We start from the raw sequence: 17,279 nt of genomic DNA, 5'->3' as shown, positions 1-17,279 counted from the left end.
ATTTTCATTCCAAGCAGAATAAACATATATGCAAATTTTAAGCAACAGCGAGTTGTCTACATGTTATATCCATTTTTTAAAATTCCTTTTCTTTTGGTAAATGCTATATGTGATGTTCATGATTTGAGCTATGACAGATTTAAAGTATTTTATGTTTGATATTCGCAAGACTATAAGACAGGTTTCCAAGAATAGAGAAAGGAATCTTAATCAGCTTTTGTTGCTTTTGTTGTAAATTGTGGCCTTCCTACTGGGTGTACCAGTTTTATTTTTTTGTTTTTTGTTTTTAACTGTAGTCTTTCTTGAGTGAGTAAAGACAGAGGATATTTCTTCCTGTGTTTAGTAGGCATTTATGTATTTTCTTTGGTGACCACACTTTGGGGTTGTTTTTTTTTTTTACACTTTTTAATGAAATTGTAAAAGTTATATTTCTTTTTAAGCTATATGAATTACAAATGTTTCTTTTTAAATTTTTTGAAATATAATTTGATTATATGCAAGGTGTAGTCAGAGGCTGCTTGTTCATTCCTGGCTGCCTAGACCTGAAATAAGCACACAGAAACTGTTTGATTAAAGTGCTGCTTGATCTATTAGCTTATGCATATTTCTAGCTAGCTCTTACATCTTCAACTAACCCACTTCTATTAATCTGTGTATTGTCACATGGTTGTGGCTTACCGGTAAGGTTCCATCCAACATCCAATATCTGTTCCTGCTTTGGCTACATGGTTTCTGCCTGACTCTGTCTACTCTTTCCTCCTCTATCTGTTGAAATTCCCACCTTGCCATATTCTGAGCTGCAATAGGCCCAAAGCAGCTTCTTTATTAACCAATGGTGTTCACAGCATATAGAGGAGAATCCCACATTATCTCCCCCTTTCTGTCTAAATAAAAAGGAAGGTTTTAACTTTAACATAGCAAGATTACATATGACAAAACAGTTATCAAGCAAGAATTACAATTAAATTATAATATTTATATTTATTTTATCTTTTATCATAATTAAGAAAAACTATAATTATAACTATCTATTCTTCAACTCCATCAAAGACCCCAGAAGGATATAATAGTACCTAAGTTAACAGGAAGTGCATTGTAAGCAACTTCCAAAACTCTAGACTTCACAGAGACATCTTGCTGCTTGGACAGTCACCCAAATTTCTTCTGTAACATTGGGGCATCCATCTTTAGCCTACAGGCCCATAGTATCTGGCAGACTTTTCCATGAAACAGGAAATTTCAAAGACAGTTTTGCCTATATTGGCAGTTTGTCAGTCACTTTCTTCTGTTTCCTGCAAAATGTCTGGCATACTCTTTCATGATGCAGGAACCCTGATGGATCATCTCACCTTTAGGCAAGTTCAGCAGTCATTTATCTGTGGATTCTGCATGTCCAAATCATATAGTATACTATAAAACAGTCCAGGCAAGAGCAGTTTCTTGCTCAAATGGCTAACAAACTCTATGAGGAGCCTCTTCAGTGCCCGTCTTCTTCTTGAGTTAATTGGTGCTGGAGGTTAAAATACACAAACACACAGACAGAGAGACAGAGACACGGGTCATCCTTGAATTCCCCAAGAATGCCCCCTTTATTGTGTTCAGGGGCAGATTATATAGAGATAGCCACGCCCCAGCCAAACCCACCAGAAACCACTCTCCTGCCATCAGGAACTCCTGAAGGTCTTGTGCTCAGAACAGCTGTAGGCACTCAGATCAGGGGATTACAAGAAATTCAGGATCTGGGGTCTCACTGCTCCCAACAATTAGGTACTAAAAACATTATTGCTAACTTGGTAAACTACATAATTTTTGTCAGCGTTTGCTGGCCACTAGAGGGCTCATAGCCACTGGACATACATTCAAAAAGAATACAGTATGGTGAAGAACAACATTGACTTCAAAACAACAATAACTAAAAAGAACTCTTTAAGCCCTAAAGTTGGGATGAGGTGGCTGAGTGGTTAAGAAAGCCTCCCAAGTTGAAGTAATACAGATGGAGAAGATGCATTTTACCCCTTACTCAGTGAAACATGACTTTTCTTAAGGATTTAAGTACTCACTGCTCCCCTCCCCCCCTTTTCATTACTGGATCTCAATTTACCAAAATAATGGGCTTTATTATATGTATACTATATTGTGTTAACCCCTTATCCTCTTTTGATCTTGGAAACTGACTTCAATCCCAAGTTTGTTCTCTTCCTCCCTCCCTCCCTCCCTCCCTCCCTCCCTCCCTCCTTCCCTCCTTTTCTTCCTTTCTTTTGTGTGCATGCAAGTACTGAACTATTGGCTCCACTATTCCATAAGTAGTCAAATTAAAAAAGTTTTTTTTTAAGTGAATGCTTGTCAGTAGCAAAATACTGAAATTTTCTTCTATAAAGCAAGGGGAGACTTTAACAAGGTAAACAAATCTAGTGATGTGGAAGTCGAGTGCATGTTGTCTATGACCGGGTTCCTAGCATCTTGTCTATGGCCGGGTTCCTAGCATCTTGTCTGTGACCGGGTTCCTAGCATCTTGTCTATGACCGGGTTCCTAGCATCTTGTCTATGACCGGGTTCCTAGCATCTTGCACAGCAGTTGGCACTGGTGCTGCTTGAGCAGTCACTGGAGTCTCAGCTGCAAAGATACAGTTGATGGCCAAGATTACACATAGTCCCCATGTGGACTTGTTAGCACTGAGATACAGCATGAACTCTGCTGCTTCAAAAATGTCTCTGCACATGATTCCTTAGTGGACATATAGAGAAGTGCTTTAGAATGGGCTACATGCATTGGGGTTTGAAATACGTAACTGATCTTGCCAGTGACCATAGAAACTGTCTCACTTAAAAAGGTGTTTATATTTCAGACAGAGAAGTGTGCAACTTGCTAAGTTACTTAACACCTTATAATTTTGTGTTGGTCTTGCTTTCCCAATGTTAAGTTTACTCCAATTTTGACATTGTAAAAAGTTTGTTCATTTTCTTCAAAGGTTGGCCTAAAATTGAAGTAACATTCAAAACATAAAAACAAAAAGTATAATAAAAATATTTTGTTTGTAGGTCTAAATGATATTAAATTAAAATATTTATCAGTGAGAATTCAGTTGTTTCCTTCAAAATGACTTAGTATTATTGCTGTTTATATGCCTTTGATAAAACTATTTTGATGGGAGCTAGAGAACTGGCTCAGCACTTCAGAGCATTTGCTGCTCTTCTGGAAGACCTAGTTTGGACCCAGCAACCACATGGTGACTTACAGACATCTGGACCTCCAGTTCCCTAGGATACTATGCCCTCTTCTGGCCTTCATGGTTCATGGACATACACACAAACAAAATGTGTACTTAATTTTGCATGGGTCAATTTTTAGGATAAACCAGAATTCCCATAATTGCAATCATTTGTTTAAAAGAATATATATATATATATATATATATATATATATATATATACAGTTGAAACTTTTATAGGCATTGGCAATTTGCCCTGTATAGAGTATGTACTAGACTTTTTTTAATTTGGCCAACATCTACTAGGATTCTTACTTCATAGTTCTTTAGCCAATCACACATAGTAGAACTTTGATCTTTACCAATCTGCCTGTCAAAAATGATATAGCATTATATACTTTAATAAATTTTCTATCATGACTGAGTTAAGTTGGATATTTCTGCACGTATTTAAGAATATTTAAATTTCTTTTGAACTGTTTGTTTTTATCTTTTTTCTATTGAGTTGTCTATAATACAATGTGGTTTTAATAATTTCTACTTATATTGTGAAAAAGAAACTTTTGTATAGATTATGTTTGTGGTTTATATTTTGTGTTACAAATGGGAAAGATTTAGTGACCCCAGACAACTTAACTTTGTTATATCCCCCCCCCCCCCCCGCTCCATTCCTCTGTTGAACTCGCTCAAGGTTTTGACAAGGGCTGGAATCTCACCAACGCTCAAGGCTCTCTTCCACTGTGCTGTCAGCAGAAGTCATTGTGACAGGCCATCAACCATCAGAGGCTGGTGTCCCCAGCCGTGCTGGCACCGTACAGCCTGGCCGTTCAGGAGACAGTCTATGCTACTTGACATCTCCAGGGCTAGCATGATGGGCTACCTTACCTGGGATAATCTTTCTTGATTACTTTAGAGCTGTCTTAGGGGGCAATAATACATCTGCAAAATTACTTCCCTTTGTTATATAATATGACCTCGTCATTGGTGTGATGTTTTCACAATCCCTACCCGTACTCTGGGGGAAGGAAGGCTGATGGCAGATGAATGACCTCCACTCCTGTAGTGAAGGAGATGTCTGAGGCGTGGCTCACTCCTGTAGTGGTGGCGGTGTCTGAGGCATAGGTTGCAAACTGTCCCCTTCCCCAGCTTGTTATTAGCATTTGATTTTTTAATATTCTTCTTTTCCTAACACATACATGTCATAATTGGATATAATTTCTCTTTCATGCTCTTGATTTTTTCTTGGGAAATGGAGATGTAACTTACTTGGCATAAAACTAATCTTTTAAATATATACAACTCAGTCATTTTTAACATACCTTTGAGCTCATACAATCATTGTGATTGTGTAATTTGAGACTATCTTAATAGTCTCAAAAATAAACCCCAAACTAATTAACTATTGTCTCCTGTTCTCCCCTCATCCCTCTAGCCATTATGAATCTGTTTCATGTTCTTTGTTTTTGCCTGTTATGAACATTTTGTAAAGATGGGATCTTTGAGATGTGTGGATTTTTATTTCTGGCTTTAATTTGCCACAGTTTTCTAGAGTTTATTCACTTCTAGCCAAATCCAGTAATTCGTTCAATCTTAGGCCTAGGAGTGGCTCACTGTCTGGGTTCCCTAGTCACCGCTGGAGGTCTTTGCAGCTTGTTGAATTAAGAGCGGCGGGCTGTGTCCCCAGCACCCGGCCACCCCCACGGCTAGCTTTACCCGAAATAATTACACGGAAACTGTATTCTTTTAAACACCGCTTGGCCCATTTCTATCTAGCCTCTTCTAGGCTAGCTCTCACACCTGGACTAGCCCATTTCTAATAATCTGCTGTAGCCTACGAGCTGGCTTACCAGGAATGATCTTAACCTGCCTCTGTCTGGAGTGTGAGAATTATGGCGACTCTCTGACTCAGCTTCTTTCTCCCAGCCTTCTGTTCTGTTTACTCCACCCACCTAAGGGTGGGCCTATCAAATGGGCCTAGCAGTTTCTTTATTGCTTAACCAATGAAATCAACAGATTGATATATGACACTCCCCCATCAGCAGCTGCTCAGTTTTCAGAGTCATCGTTTTTCCTGTTGGCGGCGCTGCTACGCACACTTTCTGTGAGGGCGTGGGTTTAGTTCCCTCTCTGGGTAGTTATCTCAGAAATGTGGATGGTCCCATCTGTTTTTCTCCACTGTTAGCTTTCCCTTTGCTCCTTGGCTATTTATGTTTCTTCTTTGGATTTTTTTCTAGTTACATACTTCATTAAGTAATTAAAAACCCTCTTTACCCAAATTAAAACATATTCTCAAGATTTCTTCTAGATGCAGCAATATCATTAAATGATAAAATAGTAACTGAACTGGAACTTCCAACAGTGTGGCAGTAGGTACAGGGGCTGCTCTTTAAAATGTGATTATCCTACTGCCGTACTTTTTATTGAGTGATAAATGTTTTCCTTCTCTTGGCTTGTGATATCATATTTATAACCCTGAGTTATTATAACATTCAATTCCATTCTGTTAATAAATTTTTACAAACATAACGTGTAGTTACTGAAAAAGCTATTTGAGCTATTAGATATTGATAGCAATAAAACTTGACAGCATAAGTTTTGATAAAATGTTTAAGTTCATAGATATTTAATTTTCTTCAAATGAGTATTGAGGGTGTAGCCAGTGAACAAGGAAGGTGCTAAGGAGCGGGGAACAATACTTTGCCAGTCATATAGCTTGAGTGTGTTAGTATTCAGATAAAGTGAAAAGGAAGACATCAATTAAAATACAATTGAAGGATGACAGCCTTTCCTGGCAAAAATATTGACTGTAGGTTTTTTTGAGTAAAAAAGCTGTAGTTATCATACTGGCCACCAGATGGCATAAGTGCACTCTGAAAAATGTTTTGCAGCTCAGCTCTTCCAGCCCCACTCTGCTAAGACCTTGTAGGATCAGATTGGAAAATGAATTGCCTTTCCACCTAAGACTGTGAGAAACAAACCATTGCCTTTCATGTTCAAAGCTAGCACTTATGTACCATACAGATGTGCCTTTAGCTCCGAGAGTCTCATGTTCAAAGCTAGCACGTACCGTACAGATGCAGAGTCTCATGGCCCAGGTTTATGTTTGCAGAAGCAAGTTTTAGAGTTGCTTTTAACTTCACCAGTACTGCAGTATTAAACTCTGCAGCATCAAGTGTTCAGCCCCTCCCAAGTGTTGGTTCCCTGCCATTCCCTAGCCAAGCAGATAGTACCCTCAATTATTTTGCACCCTAAGTGTAAATACTGAACTTTCTTTCTAATCTTTTTCCTGCTGACTTTTATATTACATTTGTTTGTGATTTTGGTCAATTCAATTTCAGAAATGTCTTCTGTATCTAGCAGATCCTTTCGCTGGCTTTGTTGGGCATCATCTTATCTTATTTCCTTCCCATACCCTTGCTTTTCAGTGAGTTTGTGTGGTCTACTTTGTTTCTAGAATCATACTATTTAAGTAAAGCTGAGGAAAAGTCATTTTTGATGCTTCCCTATTTGCACTTAAAGTTGAAAACACTGTAATTGAAATATTATTGCATAATTTTCCCCGTTCCTCCTTCCAGTTCCTCCCACATGCACCCCCTCCATTGTTCTGTCTCAAAATCATGACCTCTTTTCCCCTAGCTATTGTTATACACATGCATATGCACATGCAAATCATAATGTAAATGCAAAATCCTTTCGGTGTTGCTTGTGTATACTTGAAGTTTTACTTCTTAGCTTCTAAGTAGACAGTATTCCTCACTGAGGTTGCTTCTTTTAGTTGTGGAAGACAAATATATAGAATATTGGCAACTGTAGGCCTGTGTGTCTGACTGCACAGAACTCTAGGTGGCACCCGTGACTTAAATATGAGTATTACAGCCAGAGTTTTCTACTTTTCAGGGCCTAGTTACAACTAGAGAGGAATTAAGATAGGGGTGGAAGAAAAAAATGAAATTTTAAGACACAGGAAAAGTTAACAACTTTAAATTAAGTGCTGAAAAAGGCCTTACTTAACAAACTTACTTAACACTTGAAGAAGGTTAAGAAATAAGCCTGTTAGGCTGTGTCTGTGGGACGGCCACTGCAGGCCGTGTCTGTGAGTTGGCCACTGCAGGCTCTGCCAAGGTAAGGGAGGATGAGCTCTGATTTTTTCTAAGTCTTGTTTTTTTAATTTAAGGCCCAGTTCAAATGTCCCTACTTAAACAGAATCTGTCTATATCCAGCAGAGATTATATATTTTGCTTTTAAAGAATACTTTTAAATGAATTTATTCCTTATTGCGTGAGTTTCTGACATGCCTATAATATATTTTGATCAAACCTACCCCCATGTTTCAGTCCCCAGCTCCTTTCTTACTCTCCCACCACTTTCCCTCTCGACTTTCCATGTTTTTTTAGAAAAATAAAAATAAAAAAGCGAGTCCACTTAGTGCTGCCTCGATATTCATGGGTTCACATGATCTACTGGAGTGTGGAAGGATTTCGGGGGCCACATTGCTGAGGAAAACTAACTGTCCTGGCAGCCACCATCCAGTTGCTCCTTCGCTGGGGTGGGCTTCATGAGTTCCTCCCTTCCTCTCTCTGGGGTTTGGGTTGGCTTGATCTTGTGCTGGACTGATGGCTGCCGTCACAGCTGCTGCTGCTCATGTGTGAGTGACACCCACACCTCTGACTCTCAAATCGCTCCCCCCCCTCTTCCGCAGCATGACTGAGCCTTGGGGGAGGTACTTCTATCAACGTGTTCACCACCATCTTACTCTCCGTGCGCTTGCCCATGCTTCTGTCACGCTGCTTTGCTGAACATCAACTGTTTAAGGACACAGTCTCCTTCATACATCTGTGCATACATAGTTGAGGTTTTAGAAAGAATAGGCACTCCTTGGCTATCAGTTGCATCAGAATGAATTGAAATAGATTGTATCACTGAAAAATTAATGGATTTCCAAGTATTTTAGCATACTCTCTTTGTTTATTATTATTATTTGTTTGTTGTTTTTGAGACGAGGTCTTGTTTTGTATCCCAGACTGGCTCATATTTGCCGTTCTCTTGCCTCTGACTTCAGAGTGCTGGGGTTACAGTCGTATACCACCGTCCTCGGCTGTTCAGTCCTTTCTATGTGTCACCATTATCCTTTGCTTGCAAAGACTGCAGTGATTTTCTGTCTCTTAGCTTAATTGCAGAGTAATGTCCCTAAAAACACTGGTCAACAAGAGCATGTCCATGGGCCGTAAAGTCCCGGAAGGTCTGCACAAGATTGGTGCCTAGCATCCTTTCTTTAAACTTGTGCCAACGATGGAGCATTAGCATAATTCCAGAGGGGTTCCTATGCCTCTTCACTGGGGTTTGTCACATTTTAGCACCGCTTTAGTGGATCTGATTTTTCCATGTCCCCACATATCTGTGTTTGGGGACTTTCTTTTGGGTAGACTGGCTTGTAAGTGGCTGTCACTATAACAATGGCGAGATGACTGACATTCTCGATGGCGTCCTGGGTCCTGAAGAGACGACTCAGCTGTTGAGTCTCTTACTGCTGTATTGTGAAGACTGGGGTTCAGGTCCCAGCACTCATTTTGGGGAGCTCACTAATGTTTGTAACTCCAGCACCAGGGTCCAGCTCCCTCTTTTGGCTTTCATGGGTACCTGCATGCACACTTGAAAAAACACACATGTGTATAAGTACAATTTCTTTAAAAGGCATTCTTGTGTGGATAGTATATTATATGGTTTCTGTGTGAAGGATGTTGAAAACTGCACGGTAGTTGTGAGTTTTACTGAAAGGTCCCATGGAATTGCGCAGTCCCCGACTGCGGTCCTCAGCTGTGGGTCGCAGATGTGGATAGGGTCATGCAACAAGTATGGAGGCCCGTGAAGAAGTAGACCACAGTAAAAGGTTTATAAACATGTGGCAACTAAAATTTAATTCAAAATGTCATGTCTGACATCCAAGGTGTTTCTGACAGCATCACAAATGTTGTTGTATCTGCACTGTAGCCTTGGGTTCCGAACACGTGGACACCATGACTGTGCACTGCGTGTGCTATCCCGCTGACTACACCCACAGAAACGGCCAGAAGTGCCTGGCTCACACTCAGGACCGTCTGTGTCTGGAGCTGCAGTGGTTTTACTGTGCATGCAGGTTTCTACTCTTACAGAAACATAATGATTTACCATGGAAAACAAAGACTTTTAATACTTTCCTAACATTTTCCCTCATCATGTAAGGATCAAGTGAGTTTATTTTTTGATTCTATTGCGTTAGAATGCTGGTTTTTAAACATCTGTTTGAGCTACTGACCTTACTTTTATGTTTATTTTTAAAGCATGAAATGAATTTTAGCTTGTCATTAGGACAGACTTTATAACAGTTTCTGAGATGGCCTTAAGTATTTTTACCATTTTGTGCAACATACTTCTGTTGAATGGTTTTCTTAGCATTGATGATTATAAAATCAAGATATTGATTAGCTCTGAAAAACATTGTGTGTGTTCTCTGCCTTAGAGTATCAAGTACGCAGTCAAGGTTTAATTATTTATATCAACACAAATAGACAATATACTTCATTAGTGTGCAGTTCTACCTTCACCTTTATCATTGGCAAAGTTGTATATGCCAGAGAATAATTTTAAGATAAGTATCTGTATGCTTTATTATAATTTTTTTTCTGAGATTGGCTTTCTCTGTAGCTTTGGAGCCTGTCCTGAAACTAGCTCTTGTAGACCAGGCTAGCTCCGAACTCACAGAGATCTGCCTGCCTCTGCCTCCCAAGTGTTAGGATTAAAGGTGTGCGCCACCACCACCCAGCTATATGCTTTATTATTGATAAATAATTTGTATACGTATCTTACATATCTGTATACCTAGGTAGTATACAAATTTCTTTGGCAAAATTGGAAAAATTTTAAGAAGGCCTGACTTGGTCTGTGATGTCCCCTGAGCCTGTATCTTGTCTCCAGCGCCGGGTTACGTGGAGAGTGCAGTCAGTGAAGATGCTCCATGCTCCAGACAGAACTGCTGAGTCAGCACTGGAGGTGCACTTGCAAAACCAGTGTGTGTAAAATGTGTGGAACAAAAGGAATGTAGGAAACACGTAAAATAGGGAATTAAATGAACAGATTTAATAGTATCAAGTAGGACAAATACGTTTTTACATATTTATGGACATTTCTTAAAATGTTAATAGATGTTTTTAAAGAAGGAATCTTGTAAAAGATTTATTTATTTATTAATGTATGCAGTGTTCTGCCTCCATGTATGCCTGCAGGCTAGAGGGCACCAGATCTCATTACAGATGGTTGTGAGCCATCATGTGGTCTCTGGGAACTGAACTCAGGGCCTCTGGAAGAGCAGGCAGTGCTCTTAATTGCTGAGTCATCTCTCCAGCCCTATCAACGGAATTTTAAAGACAGATGGAATGGTGTCAAGATAGTAGGTAAACAAGATTTTATAGTTAGGTTTATAGTTAGGTTCCTGGGTTGTCAGTGTGTCTTCTGTCACTTTGAGTTTATCTCACTGTGGCTGGCTGGTGCAGTATGTTCTGTTAATCACATTTACCAGTTTATAGTGGTACTTGAGTAATCTTGGTAAGTCATTCCAGTATGATTATTTTCACCTCAGAATTTATCTTTGTATAATCGCTAGTGTTTTACACACACACACACACACACACACACACACACACCTGAACACACTCTGTAGTAAATTTTTACATTTATAGAGATGTATTCTTGTCGGTTGATAGATTTCTGCTGCGGAGTTCTGCATTACAGTCTGTGGTAGAGGTTACAGTGGTCTGTACCTCCTGTTCTTGGCATCTTGTGTTGTGCATGGCCCTTATGTGACAGAGGAGATTTTGCAGATGTGAGGATGAAGAGAAATCCAAGCATGAGAGACCATGCTTATGTGTGAAGATGGAGGAAGGAGGCCTCTAGAACTTGGATATTGTCTTCAGTTTATATTCACAAATGGCGATGTTGGTCTTAGCATCACAGGGACTGAGTTTTACTAGAAGCTTTAGTGAACAAAAATGACCCCTTCACCAAAATCCCAAAAAACAATTAGCTGAAGCTTCCTCTTTTTTCTTTTCTTCTTCTTCTTCTTTTTTTTTTTTTTTTTTTTTTTTTTTTTTTTTTTCGAGACAGGGTTTCTCTGTGGCTTTGGAGCCTGTCCCTGAACTAGCTCTGTAGACCAGGCTGGCCTCGAACTCCCAGAGATCCTCCTGCCTCTGCCTCCCGAGTGCTGGGATTAAAGGCGTGCGCCACCATCGGGAGGCAGAGGCGTGCGGATCTCTGGGAGTTCGAGGCCAGCCTGGTCTACAGAGCTAGTTCCGGGACAGGCTCCAAAGCCACAGAGAAACCCTGTCTCGAAAAAAAAAAAAAAAAGATGAAGCTTCCTCTGAACTGCTTGGCCTGTGTCGTTCCCCTCCGTATCTGTGGCTGTTACTATGTAGAGGACCAATGCAGACCCTAGCGTGTCTGTTTCATTCACCGTATCTTCAGGAAAGGCCGTCAAGGCTATGTTAAAGGGCCGCATGATTATAGTGGATCAGTAAGCTCATGTGCTTAGACATGTCTCCTTACAATCTTCTCTGCAGTCTCCATATGTAGGTAGTGATTGATATGTGATAGAGAATGAATACTTTGTTGCATTAGTTCTTTTCAAAATTCTTTGACCCTTACTCCTACCTAGAATACTGAATCTTTATGAATTCCTTTACTGTATTTTATATTCATTACTTAATATTTCATATGAAGACTCCTTGGTAGCATGGTAGCTGTGAGGTGATGTTTAGTTATTGATTTGCTTATTTTGGTGGGTATGGTGCACACGTGTGTGGGTGCACTAGGCATTGCTTGCATATTTGGAGGCTGGAGATTGATATCACAATGGATTTCTCGATCCTTCTGTTCCTTCTTTTATTGTTAAGATTTATTTTGTTATGTATTTATATGTTTGTATGCACATATCCATGCAAGTGCCCATGGATGCATTGAGGAAGAGTGTGCATTGAAGCATTTGACCTGGGGTTGCACTGAAGAAGAGTGCACAGAAGAGCGCATTGAAGCATTTGACCTGGAGTTGCACTGAAGAAGAGCGCATTGAATCATTTGACCTGGAGTTGCAGGTGGTTGTGAGCCACCCAATCTGGAGACTGGGAACCAAATTCTTTTCTTCTGGAAGAGCAGCAAGCATTCTTAACTCTGAGCAATCTTTTAATACTACTGCATTATTTTTTGAGACAGGGTCTCTCACCTAATTTAGAGCTCAGCAGTTGGCTAGACTGGCTGGGTAATGAGCTCTAGGTATCAGCCTGTGCCCTGTTGTCCACCTCAGTGTTGGGGTTTTAGACATTGTATACACCTGCTATTTTGTATCAGTGCTGGGGATCTGAACTTATAACCCAGGACTTCACACTCAACTAAGTAATACTTTACCCCTGATCCATCTCCCCATACCAGCAATTTGCTTGTAAATTTTACTTTCTTGATTATATTAAATCTGAGCTTCTTTCCCTATACACTGTAGCTATTTGAATTACTGTTGCTATGAATTTGCCTAACTGAAAAAAATAAGCTGCCCATTATTTCTGCCTATTGTTTCTTTGTTGAGTAGACATTTTTATGTTGCTATAGTCAAATTCATTTTTTTAAACATTTGTTTTCTTTGGCCACGATTGAGAAGGCATTCTTCATTGACAGAATACTTTGTAGTTTCTACTGTTTGCTTTCTAAATGTTGTTTTAAAATTGAATTAAAATGTAATTGTATCATTCTTCCCTTTCTACCCTTCAACCTCTTCCATCTCTCCAACCTTTCTTACTTTTTTTTGTCTTTCATTATTATTGATACACACACAAACACAACCTTCTGAGTCCATTTATTATTGCTTATGAGTCTATGGTTTCAGGGCTGACCACTTTGTATTGGATAATCAATTAGGGAGCTCATCTCCGGGACAGACAAATTCTCCTCTTCTTAGCAGCCACTAATTGCCCATAGTTTCTTTGTCTGTGGGTGCCCCCCATGAGATTTACGCTGGCATTAGCATGTCTATTGGTGTTGTCCTTGCTAGGTCTTGTTTAGGCAACCACATTGTCGAGGTGTCATGACTGTAGCTTTGGTCATTTCTAGGAGACCCAATCTGACAGCAGACTCTCTGGATAGCCGACTCTTAAGATCTTTCTACCCCATCTCTTGTATCTTCCTTGAGCCTTAGGTGCATGTATTATGTTGTAGGTGGGCTCCCCACGGTCTGTTGATCTCTGTATTGTGGCAACTATGGTTGTCTGTGATGGTCTCCATCTGTTGTAAGAAGCTTCTTGGTTGAGGGGTGAGAGTTCTATTCATCTGTGGTATATATAATAAGCTTCAGAATGAACTTAGGAAAGACACTGTTTTAGGAAAGAGTATTAGGTCTCCTCTAAGATTCCTGACTGCACTAGTGCCAGGGAGCTGGCTGGGTTTCCAGGAGGAGGCATGGTTTTCACCCTGGTGAATGGGCCTTAAGTCCAATCCCACAGCTGTTGATTTCTACCAAGATATGAATACGACCGTTGGACCATTAGGGATAGATAGCTCATCCTATGGCCATTGCTGTGGTTCAGCAGCAGCAGAGCTGAGTAGCATTGTTTGCCTGGCGTGGCAGCTGGTGTAGCCCCTCCTGGTTCTATGAGAGCTGAGCTTGAGGAAGGAGGATTTTAGCTCACATCACTTCTAGGTCCTGTGTCCAAAGTGTGCAGTCTTCAGCAATGTTGTCTTATCATGTCTGTCGGAATTTAGGGTCTGCTGTCTAGTGAAGAAGCCAAATAGTTTTTACACACTATGTCAGCGCGCTTCTTCTTGTTGATCCCTTCACACTGCCCGTCTTCGCTCCTCCACACTTTCCCGCTGCTCCTCTGCCTTGTCCCTCTTCCCCCTTCTGGTTCAGCTTTTGCCACTAAATGTCTTCATTACATTATTGAGTAGAAATGGTGAAAAGTGGTCATCTTCGCTTTGTTTCAACTCTTAGTGTAAATGTAGGGATATTATACTCAAATATGATGTTAGCTATAGATTTTTCATAAATATCCTCTACTCGTTTGAGGAAATTCTGTTACTTGTTTCCTGAGTTTAAGAATGTATGAATGTAGAGCTTTGACAAATGTTTTTTTCTGCTTCTCTTAAAATAAGAGTGTGTTCCCCTTAGTCTGCTGAATTATGCCAATGATTTGCAAGTGCCATGCTGGTCACACATTGCTGGACTCATCTTTTGGTTTTGAGGGTGATATTCTGTTTATACATTTCTATATCTGATCTAGTATTTTATCAGAGAATTTAAGAACTTTATGTGTATAAGAGATCTTGGTATATGGTTTTCTTTCTTGTAGCTTCACTGACATTGCCCTCAGAGGAATGCTGGCCTCATAAGTTAAATTACCAAATGATATTTTATCTTTAATGTTCTTCAGAAGTTCATATAGAAGTGGATTTTGCCTAGAAATTTTAAGCTGTGGATTTAACATGCACAGTTATAACTGATAGCCATTTTCTTAGTGATATTTAATTATCTTAGGCTCTATTTATTTTGTTTTTCTTAAAAGTGTCTTTTTCATTTTAACATCACCCATTTTAAAAGCATCCAATATTCACCTGCAAAATTTGGTTTTGATATTGATAGTATTAAGGAAAATGCCTTAGTAAAATAAGAGGCACAATGGAAAAGAAAGCCAAAAAGACATTAAAATGGGGTGATTTGTTACCCAGATAGGGTGGCGTGGTAGCTGGCAGCCTTCTTTGTTTTAGCTATTGCTGAGAAAATTGTATGGTAATACCAAAATGGTCATTTTTTTAAAAAAGAATATTTAATTATAACACTAATGTTTATCTTGGATTACTCAGGTGTCTCCTGTTTATAAAATATAAACATTAATCTTTATAGTAAATTTAATGTTTTTAAATTCTTCTTTCCTTGCATTCTGACCATATTCTTCCCCCACCTACAACTCCTCCCAGACCTTCCCATCTCACTTCTCTCTCTCTCTCTCTCTCTCTCTCTCTCTCTCTTTCTCTCTCTCTCTCTTTCCTTAAAAAATAAATCAAACAAACCATCCAACAGGAAAAACCAAAATGAAAACTAGTAAGACAAAAAAAAATACCAAAACCAAAACCATGGAGTTTGTCTGGTGTTGGCTAGCTACTCCTGGGCATAGATAGTTCTTGTCCTGGAGTGACTGATAGGTCCAGTGGCATTCCATGGGAGGAAACTGTTTTCCTTTCTCAGCAGGTATAAATTACAAATAGGTTCTTGCTAAGGGGTGAGATTTTGGTTCACGTCCCTTCTCCTTGTTAAGCGTTTGTGTGGTGTGAACTTGTGCAGGTCTTCCGTTCTCCTTGTTAAGTGTTTGTGTGGTGTGAACTTGTGCAGGTCTTCCCTTCTCCTTGTTAAGCGTTTGTGTGGTGTGAACTTGTGCAGGTCTTCCCTTCTCCTTGTTAAGCGTTTGTGTGGTGTGAACTTGTGCAGGTCTTGCATGTACCATCACAGTCTCTGTGAGCGCATGTGTGTCAGCCCTGCTGGATCTGGAAGACGTTATTTCTTCAGAGTCATTCCCACCTCTGACTCTGTAATCTTTCTGTTTTCCCTCTACATAGATCTCTGAGCCTTGAGGGGAGAGGCACGATAAGAGCTCAGTGCTCTACAGTCAAATATCACCTGTAGTCACTCATAAGTGGCTCTTAGACAGAGAACAAAGAAAACCAGCCTACAATTCACAATCACAGATAATGTACACAACAAAGAAGACCCTAGGAGAGACATACATGGATCTAATCTACATGGGAAGTAGAATAAGACAAGATCCCTTGAGTAAATTTGGAGCATGGAAATCATGGGATAGGGGAGGGGAAGGGAGAGGAGCAGAGAAAAATGTATAGCTCAATAAAATCAATTAAAAAAAAGAAAAAAAGGATAGACAGGCTAGAACTGTCAAAAGGGACAGGAATGATAAAAATTAAAAATAAAACTAAAGTCCCTCACTCTGTGCACACCGTCCCGTTGTGGCTCTGCTGTGACTTACATCACCTGCAGGACACAGCTTCTCTGATAAAGGCCGGTGATGCTTTGGGGCATAGGTCGTGAGGAGTCATTTTGTTGCTATGGTCCTTTAGTACCATGGTTCTCAACCTTCCTAATGCTGTGACCCTTTAATAAGCCCCTCATGTTGTGATGACCACCTCCCCCGAACCATAAAATTATTTCATGGCTACTTCATAACTGTAATTTTGCTACTGTTATGAAAAATCACAATATAAATACCTGATATGCAGCCCATCTGATATGCTGTCCCTCTGAAAGGGTTGTCCGAACCCCAAAGGGGTTACAACCCCTGGGGTTCACACCCCTGCTTTAGCACAGTGATTGTAGGAGTTTTTTTTCCCCTAGGGTCCGCGTATTCTTAACTGATAGTGATTTGTATGTTCATAGAATGCTTCACAAATATTTTGTAGATGGATTTTATTGGCCATGGGCATGAGTTTGAATAGTGAGTTTGAATGTGCCTATTGCTTCCAGCTCAGCATTTCTGGGCAATTTTAATGCTGTATACTATCTTGTATGTTCCTTCCTTTGTGTCTCTCTTACATTTTCTCTTCCAGTGCATTCAGTAAAGCAGTCCTGATATTGGTCAGGGAATAAGATGAGGGCTACCACTAATTTAGGCTGCCATTTCAAGATGAGGCAACCACAGAGACCATTGAGTACAGAGTAGTAAAGAAACAAAACAGAATGTTTTTTTTTTTTTTTTTGGTCTTTCCAGGGCTCATGCCGCCCTGTCTACCTCTAGTGATAAAACAAACAAACAAATATAAGGAGGGAGTTGGTGCCAAAACTTTTTATTTTGTGTATTTAAGTCGTCAGTAATTTGGGAATTTAAGTTTATGAACTTGCTACGTGGGTTGAATATCATGATGAGACACTTGTGTTCTTTTTTTTTTAAATATTTATTTATTTATTATGTATACAATATTCTGTTTTGCGTGTATGTCTCCAGGCCAGAAGAGGGCACCAGACCTCATTACAGATGGTTGTGAGCCACCATGTGG

At 39.8% G+C, this 17,279-nt stretch overlaps 1 protein-coding gene across 28 annotated transcripts in view; it reads left to right on the top strand.

The window, feature by feature from the left end:
• Window positions 1–17,279, top strand: part of Rims2 (regulating synaptic membrane exocytosis 2) — a 386,828-nt gene that overhangs the window by 99,402 nt on the left and 270,147 nt on the right. The gene's annotated exons all lie outside the window — the stretch shown is intronic.

The sequence above is a fragment of the Microtus oregoni genome, unplaced genomic scaffold (assembly GCF_018167655.1).
Source record: "Microtus oregoni isolate MIOR12 unplaced genomic scaffold, Mior012 000053F_ref0000044, whole genome shotgun sequence".
In the NCBI taxonomy this organism is placed as follows: Eukaryota; Metazoa; Chordata; class Mammalia; order Rodentia; family Cricetidae; genus Microtus; species Microtus oregoni.
The sequence above is the reverse complement of the archived record's forward strand: the minus strand, read 5'-3'. Positions and strand labels throughout refer to the sequence as shown.